This window comes from Alligator sinensis, unplaced genomic scaffold, assembly GCF_000455745.1.
Source record: "Alligator sinensis unplaced genomic scaffold, ASM45574v1 scaffold579_1, whole genome shotgun sequence".
In the NCBI taxonomy this organism is placed as follows: Eukaryota; Metazoa; Chordata; order Crocodylia; family Alligatoridae; genus Alligator; species Alligator sinensis.
The window spans coordinates 664180-673326 of record NW_005842023.1 but is presented as its reverse complement, the minus strand read 5'-3'; positions in this window follow the sequence as shown (position 1 = coordinate 673326).

Sequence of the window (9147 nt, the reverse complement as noted above, 5' to 3'; positions counted from 1 at the left end):
GGCTCCGCCCCCGCCCCCGCCTGGCGGAGGAGCTTGAGCTCAGCTGGCACCCGGCGCGGCCGCTGCGTGACTCCGTGTAACCCGAGCCGCCCAGCGCCCCCCGCAGCGACCGGGCGTGTGTATGTGTTACATGCAGTCACAGTCACACACTGCGAGGCCGGAAGGGACCTGGGAAGATCGGCAGGGCCGGCCCCCTGCGCCAGGCAGGAAAGAGCTGGGCGGGGGACAGGTGGCTGTCCAGTCTCCTCTCCTGACTGGGGCGTGCCGTGTGTGTGCACGCCAGCGGCATGGATGCGGTGTGCGTGCGTGTGGTGCAGGCAGGGGGCGCGTGTCGTATCGGTATGCGGCCTGCACGCGTCGTGGGGAGGCAGCGCGCTGTGTGCATGTGGCGGCACCTGAATGCGGGGGGGGGGTGCGCCTGTGAAGTAGGCTATGTATGTAGTGAGTGCGCAATGTGTGTCTGCGGGCATGTACTAGATGCAGCACGTGTGCAGGGTGCATGATGTGCGCACAATATCTGCGCAGTGTGCGTGAGGTGTGCAGCATGTGCATGATCTATGCATAATGTGGGATGTATGCAGTGGGCACACAATATCCATATGCCATGTGTGTATGTGACATATGCAGTGCATGTGCAATATCTGCATGCTCTGTGTGTGTGTGAGATGTGTACATAGTGTGTATGCACGTGTGGTGTGTCCGGTGCGTGCACAATATGTATGCAGTGTGTGTTCCCATGATGTATGCACTGTATGCAGTGTGTAACATGCAGTATGCATGTATGTGCATGGTGTATGCAGTGTGTGGAATCCTATTTCTCTTATCCTTTAAGATTAATTTCCCCCCAAACATACACACATCTCCCTGAACACTTGACCAGCATTGAGCAACAAGCCTGACCTCTGCTGCAGTTTAAAGCTATTCAAGGCAATACAAAAAAAAAAGGTTGCTTTTTGGGAATGTGATATTGGTTGGGTTGTTTTGGTTTTTGTTGGGGGGGAATTTCCCCAAAGAATCCCTTATTATAAAGGAAAAACAAGGAGAGTTCAAATGAGCTGGGGCTGCAGTGAGTTCCTTCTTGTTTTCTTCAGCCTCATTAAAAGGAGTCTGACCTACCAGTGCTGCACTCCAGAGGAACAGGGGTGTAGACAGGGCCGCTGGAGTGTAGACAGGGCTATAATTTTGCAGGGGGTACATCTCCCCCCACCCCTACTGGAGATACATGAAGAAATATAAAAATAAAGCAAATGGTTCACATGAAAATAACAATGTGGCACTGTGGACCAAAAAACCTGTACCAACTTTAAAAAGCCTCTCTTTTTTTGTTGAACTAAAAGGACTGCTTTTAATTAAGTTTGTAAACAACAAGCATAGACCTATTTTTTACCTTCAAGGTAAAAGGTGTTAATTGGCTATTTCATTAAAAAGAGCACCCATCCTATTAAAAATTTGTTTCTCCCAACAAGGAGGGAAATGCAGCCAGCTCTGGGGTGGGGAGGTTGCAGTCCACTGTAATCACTGTATTAGATAACAGTTGTTGTATTCAGCACCTGGCCTCCTAAATTAGAAAGGGACTCTTTCTGGTGAAATATCCAAGCAACTCTGCCTTGAACACAAAGAATGGGTCCATGTTTACAAGCTTAGTTAAAAGCTGGTCCTTTTAGTTCAAACAACAAAGAGAGAGAGGAGCTTGTTAACGTTGGTACAAGGTTCTGGTCCATAGTGCTATATTGTTGTTTTCACATGAATTATTTGCTTTACTATTATATCCCTTCATGCATCTGCAGCTTGCTGGTAAAAAAAAATGAATGAAGAAAAAAGAAAAAGCTGTGAGGCCAAGTCACAAGATTGCCCTGAGTGGTTTCAGAGGGAAGATAAGATAACCAGACAGACCTAGAACAACTGTGGGAGGGGCCTAGAGGGGCTGAAGAAAGAATCAGGAGCAGGGTAGAATATCAAAATAATGGGAAAATACATGTGTGTAGTGCCAGAGACACATTAAAAATCAAATAAAAGATGATGGTCTGTGTTACAATTAGCACTTTAGATTTCTGCTTGAAATACCTGCGCACACAATTTACTTTTCATGATTAATGGTGGTAATTTCTTCAGTTGCATGTCTTTCAGTTGGGAAAAAACAAAGTTAGCCAGCCTTATTTTTGGTGGTTGTAGTCAAAATTCACTTTTTGTCCTCCCTGCAAGATTAAAAAAAACCAAAATTATTAAACTTAGTTTATTTTTTCAAGTTATTTGGAGAAACAGCAGAAGTTTCAAAGTTGTGGAAATCCATATTTAACAGAGAAAAGGCTAAACTCTTATGACAGGGTATAAGTATCATAAACAGTGGTGCATTTCATCTTGGCAGACCCCTATTGACTTAGGTAAGCATTTATTTTTATCTTCAGAAGCAGCAGATATTTACAGTTTAGACCAGTGGTTCTCAACCTTTCAAAACTCAAGGCATCCCTCATTAGACTCTAGGCACCTCTTAGAAAATGCCAGCTCTTAACTTTCACTTGATTTTTGACTATAGAAAAATAGTAGAGTGATTGGTCTGTTGCAGAGAACTCAGAAAGACCACAACAGGCCAGGAATCCATAGTGTTGAAAAGATTCTATTTGAAATCTCTTGTTTCATCTTGTGAATCATGTTTACACACCTAACAGTGCTAGTATTGCATAGCACCTCGTGGCACCCTTGAAAAGATTTCAAGGCACCCCAGGGTGCTTTGGCACCTTGGATGAGAATCTCTGATCCTAGACAATGATCATGCAAATACTTGTGCATGTGAACAGCCTTTCCAAGTTCAGTGTGTAAAGTTAACTTCGGGCATACGAGCAAGATTAGGGAGCATGAATTACTAGCGAACTTTCAAAAATCAACCCTGCTCTCTGGGATGCTGCTGTGCTGTGTTCTTATAGAGCAGACAAGGTTCTTTGGGTAAATGCGATATCACTTATTAGACCAACTAAATAGTTGGAAAATTGTTCTTTGCAAACTTTCGGGCGCAAACACCTTTCTTCAGGAACCTTCCCCAGTCACTATAGAAAATGCTCTTCCTTGCTGCCTGCTTTTTTACTACATACTCAGGAAACCTGACATTTCCCTCCTGCACAGATTGCTGTTGATCTCTCTCTGAGCAAGCATCTTCTTGGAAAAAAAAAAGTGATTAAATAAAACAAGTCTTTCCCACTGAAATAGCAATCCCTAACATTTCAGCAATTTAGGAATGCAAGGAGCTTGAGGGTACCAGGGAAATGGAGACACTTTCCTAGTTATTTAGAAAAATAGTTTTACTTTTTTAATAAAATAGCTCTAGCATTGAAGCAATTCAGTGACATTTTGTAGGAAAATAGCTTTCAGTGAAGAGAAGTGTTTTAAGTGTTCTGGTGAAAATTGGTTTCGATTTGATTGAAGAAATTCAATAAAGTAAGCTATTTGAAATGAATATTGAAGTTGCATGGTTACAAGTCAGTAAGTACTGAAGTTAAGAATTCATAGGCAGGCTTAACTCTGCTTCTTCTGTGCAAATGAATTATGTTCCATTACATTTCATCATATAACAAAATATTTTTTTCCAAAAAATACATTTCTGACGTTAGAAAAATATATACCATCTCCTGAACCCTCCTCAGTATGTTAGAAAGAGTGAAAAAAAAAATCAATGTTATAGAAGAAATAAGGAACAAAGGCATCCTGGTTAACTCTTGTTTTGTTCATTTCATGCCCAATTTGATGCATATACTAGTTTACTTTAAAAAGTTATATTAAAACAATTTAAGTTAACACAGTGTAGTCTAGAACATCAGTGGTGCCAGAATGTTGTTTGGAGACCTTTGGACAGGAGGTGGCAAAGATAGTTTTGCATTCAGTTGATCTCTCCAGGGATGAAAGGAGCTGCTTAACTCCTGGTGTAACTTACAGTAGTCTTAAAACTGCTCTAAATTACGTTCTGGTACAACAATCCTCTATCTGTTAGATGGGGAAAAGTAGAATACAGTACACTTCAATCATATTCTCTATACCCCTGTCATAGCCCTAATGGCATGGGGACCTGATGGCTGCATGCTGGGAGGATATTGCTGGCTTCTCTGCTCCTTACAGCAGTAAAAATGAACCTGAGCCAGCATTTGACCAGACATTGTAATATTTATACATGAAAGGACACAGTTAAATTTCCTTCACCCTTGTTTATTCTTAGCTTTGTCATTTCCTGACTTTTGGAAGTCCAGGCATATAATTTGGAAGAGCATTCACAGAGTTCTGTTTTCCACAGCATTTATAGCAACACAATTCCACGTAACAACAGCAGCAGCCATTTTCTGTCTTCTATATAAGCTGTGCTCATAGCTGGCTTGTTACCTAAAGGAATTTGTTTTGGAGAGCATGAAATGATTACTGCAGAATGAACAAAATTGACTCGTTTTGATGACTCATGAATAAAATAGCCTATAAAAGTATATGGCTGTTTGTTTATGTTATGGTAAGCTACCTGATGCATACTAGGGGAATTTCCAGTCTAACAGTTAGCACCAAATCAGCTGCTATGCAAATGCCTAGGATATTCTAGGTTAGTCTTTTCTCTTTAGAATGTATTAGAGTTGTAATTTTATTCTGGGGAAGCAAAACACTTAAGGTTAGTGCCACATTAAAGCTGAAAACTCAAGTACTCAACTCTATTAAAGCTCAACATTTTGTCCCTTTTTCTTGTGCTGAATGAACTGTCTGTTAAGGTTACCCAATATTTCTCCCATCACAAGAACCTGCTTTTTTGCTTATGACTTTGTCAAATTCTAACAGTTTAGGGTGAATTCCTTTATTTAAAAAAAAAAAAAAAAAAAAAATAGCCAAAACAGTTCAGCCATTTTTGAGAACAAGGAATAGGAAAAGTTGCACTTTCCACATGCTTGGTAAAAAAATCTTAGATTTTAGGATCCAAATTCCCTGAAGATTCTGTCCACACCAAGCACATTCTAACATGGAGCAACCCAGCAGTATTAACAGGCAGCCTGAAACACAGCAGCAGCAGCACCTGGCTGAGAGAATCTTTCCTCTAGGGTGCTGTGATCCCATTTGGATACCTAAAAGCTCAATGTTGACTTGATTCAGTCTTTGCAGGTTAGTCTAAGCTGCACAAATTAAATTGAAGCAGAAGTGAACAGGTATTTAACTTTGATTCAGGAAATGCAGCCACGTGCCTTCACTGACTCAAGCCAGAAGCTGGGGGTGCTACAGCACAGTTCTCTGGCAGCTAGTCAGCATGGGCTTTGTGTTTGCTTCCTCTTCCTGCTGCCCCTGAGGTCTCTAGGATTTGCAGTCCAGAATTACAGCAGCAGCACTCTGCAGGGTTGCTCATCATTTCCTCTTCCTGCTTCCAGGTGCCTCTGGGATTTATAGTCTGGAGTTGCAGCCAGCAGCAAGTTCGAGCAGGGGAAGGAGTGTTTAACCTCCCTCCCTGGCCCCAGACCCCAGCCAGGGTTTGCCCGGGGGGCAGTCCCCCCCCCCCCTTGCAGACTGGGCTGCATCCCCAGCTGTGCTTGCCTCCCCCCACTCCCTTGTGAGCCAGCCATCGCTGTTCCAGCTAGGGATCAGAGGGGCAGAGCCAACACTGCTTTCTGGAGCAGACAGCCCAGCCCAGCCCCCAGGACTGTAAAGCATGCTGGAGGACTAATTTACCTTGAACCAGGAAGGGGTCTGGGACAGAATTTTCATAAACTGAACTGATTTGGGTCAAAACAGTCTGATACTACAGTCAACCAGGTTTATCTTAAACCAGTTTCAGCCATTTTGAAACTGATTTATGTGCACTGAGCTTTTGTTCTGTTACAGGTTTAAACCAGTTTCTGATCACTTAAACTAGTTTATGGGTAACTTCTGTCCTTAGCCCTAGTGGTGCTGCTGTGCTTTCTCTGAAGGAGGTTTGATCATGCTACAACTGCTTAGTATTTGTGCTGATAGCTGAACTTTTTTTCAGACTTTCCTGACAGCCATTTTTATCCTCAATTTTTAGTGATAATAAATTTACTGACAGTTGACAGCCGTGCTGAATGGGTAGGACCAAAGAGATAGTGTATGATATGGAACAGATACCAAAGTTCATTCCCACTACAACATGCTCCCCTTCAGATCCTGGAATTGAACCCATGATTTCTGCATCTCAGCATTATTTTGCTGTCAACTCAAGTGGCACAGTTCTGCGCACTGGATGTAAAATTCCAACCCCATTGATAACCTATGTGAATGTGAAGATGTTGCCACATGATGAAATATCAGGGTTTTTATAGTTTGTTGTTCTAAAAGTCTAGGAAATTACCTAATGTATGAACACACACATACACACACACAAACTATTTCAGATCTACATTACTGAAGCTGTGAAGCCAAGTAATCTAAAGTTAGGAAATGCCATAATTAAGACTTTAATTCAGCAACTTTAATTCAGCTTCTTTGTGCATATGCATTGTAATATAACCTTTAACTATTTTTTCCACCAGGCCCCTTCCTTACTCAATGCATAAATGGACAGTGCTCACATAGGCATAGATCCTCAGTGGCCTATATTAAGCCCTTTAAAAAATACCTTTGAGGATCTGGGCCTTTATGAGCAGCTATTCAATATTCTGTTTTCTCCTTATTGTTCAGTGTGGAGCTCCATGCCTTATTTAATTCACTGTACTCAAACCCAGCTCTCAGGAAGGCATTATTAATTTCCATATAAGCTATCCTGTAGAGTCCAGCACTGCATTTTCCACGTACTTCACAGATGTTAGTAGATGTATTTTCACAATGCCTCTGTGAGATGATGTTTTATTGTCCTGGATAGGAAATGGGGGCATGGATACATTAAGGTAAAAGTGCCAAATGATTTGGAGGTAAATCATTCAGGACACCTAAGAGCTGATTTTTCAAAGTACTTAGCACTGAGCAGTGCTTCATATTTTTAAAGCACAACTCCCACTGGTTTCACTGGCAATTGTGATTGCTTACCCTCCCAGGGTACCAAGTCAGCTATCCGGGAGATGACAAACACAATGAGTGACCACCACTGAAGAGCTTACTTTTTGCAACTTTCCCGGCACTAAATGGGAACTTCGTGGCAGAGGCAGAGTTAGAATTCAAACATCAGCCCCAGGTAAAATAATTAAATGATGGATACAGGACCTGATTAATTAAGAACTAAAGAAAGTATAATCAAAACTAATTAACATGGCTTTAAGAAAATAATTTGACAGGATCCAACTCAATGTTTTACGACATTACAAGTTTGGTTGATAAAGATTAGTCACAGTAGAGACCATTGGTTTGGTTGGTCATGGTAGCAACCATCATGTTGTATAGATGCAGAGGAGTCTAAAGCTCAGCTACTAGTGATGGAGCTCAGTACCAGCTGGCAAAACAGCCTAAGGAGTAAGGTACCTTAGCACTATTGTAGTGGCTGGTACCCGTGCCTCCTAGCATGATAGCTGTGATTTCAGGCTATATGTGCCCATCTGGGCTTGTACCACATGACATTTTGATTGAGAAACTATGATGCTGAAAAATTAACTTTGCACATATCAGGTTAATTAAAAACTGAATAGGTAATATGTCTCAAGCTGTGAGTGTAAACTGGGAATTACCTTCAAGTGGGGTGTGTGTGTCTGATGGGGCCCTTCTGGAACTGGATATTGGCTCTCTCTGTTTTAGACCTGGGAAAAAACCAAATTGTCACTGATCAAACACAGGGATGACTAAATTTTTGGGGAAGGGTAAGTAATGAAGAAGACTGGTTGCTGATAAAAAGCTGCATGGATTGCTTGATTAACTGGGTGCAAACAAATGACATGCGTTTTAAAATACACCATGAAGTTTATACCTAGGCTGTCTACACCACAGCAACAGCATTTACTCTGTGTAGCTACTCTTGAGACTGATGTGCTTGCCAGTGGTCTTGTTGGCATACTTCCAGGTTTGGAACAGCTGAGCTTAGTAGCATCCCAGCTGGCACATGCTGCTGCTGTGGTATAGACATACCTGTAGGTAAAAAGAATGTAAGCCATGCTTCTGGGACTCTACAGTGGACATCAGTAACTCTGAAAAGGACTTGCAGGTCATGGCAAATAATCACCTAAACAGGAGCTTCCATGTTGTGGTTATAAGAGCTAATATGGACAAGGGAGTATCCAGCCAACCAGGAAGGTTATGCAACCCCTGTATTTTGCTCTGGTGCAACTTCTGGTGTCCATGATTTAAGAAGGATGCTAATAAGCTGGAGAGGGTTGGAAGAACAATTCCAAGAATGAGGAAAGGACTGAAAAACATGCCTTAAGAGTGAGAGGCTGAAGAGGCTCAATCTGTTTAACTTATCAAGGAGGAGGTTAAGGGTAACTTCACCACAGTCTACATGTACCTACATGGAGAACAGACTTTTGATAACGGGCTCCACAGTCCAGCAAACAAAGATATAACAAGATCCAATGGCTGGAAGTCCAATCTAGGCAAATTTAAACTAGAAACAAAGCACTTTTTTTTTTTTAAACACTGAAGGTAATTAATCACTGGAACAGCTCCCTAAGGGTTATTGAGAGTTCTCATTTGCCAAAATTATCAATTTAAGTCACGATTGGGGTGGGATTTCAATCAAGATGGGAAGAAATGTTCTAGTTCAAACAAACATTAAATCAGGGAAAGTCCTATAAGCCTGTGTCATTCTGGCTGAACACAATAATCTTTGCTGGATTTATAATCTACTAATGCAGTTTCCTCTTCCTGAAGGTCTCCTGCCTTATTCACTATATGCTTATAAATTCTACAACAAATGAATTAGGGGTCCTATGGACAACTTCCTTCCTTACCCAGTTCCAAAAAATCTCCAGAGCAGGTCCATCCTGGACATTGAATGAGCCAGATGACCCATATTAAAAATAGCTTGTGATAATATCATTAAAAAATGTTTGTCTTGGGTCCAAATTAAAGTTGCATGGGCAACATTAATTGTTGTACTTTTTGTGCTTGACCCTGCAGTCTTAATCGTGTTCTTTTTGTGTAGTTATCTGTGCAATAAAATATAATTATTGGGCAATGCAGTACAATCAGGAGCATCTCAAACCGCATTATGTTCAGTAAGTCAGTATATATACACACCTTTTTGACTTGGCTTGACTGGTT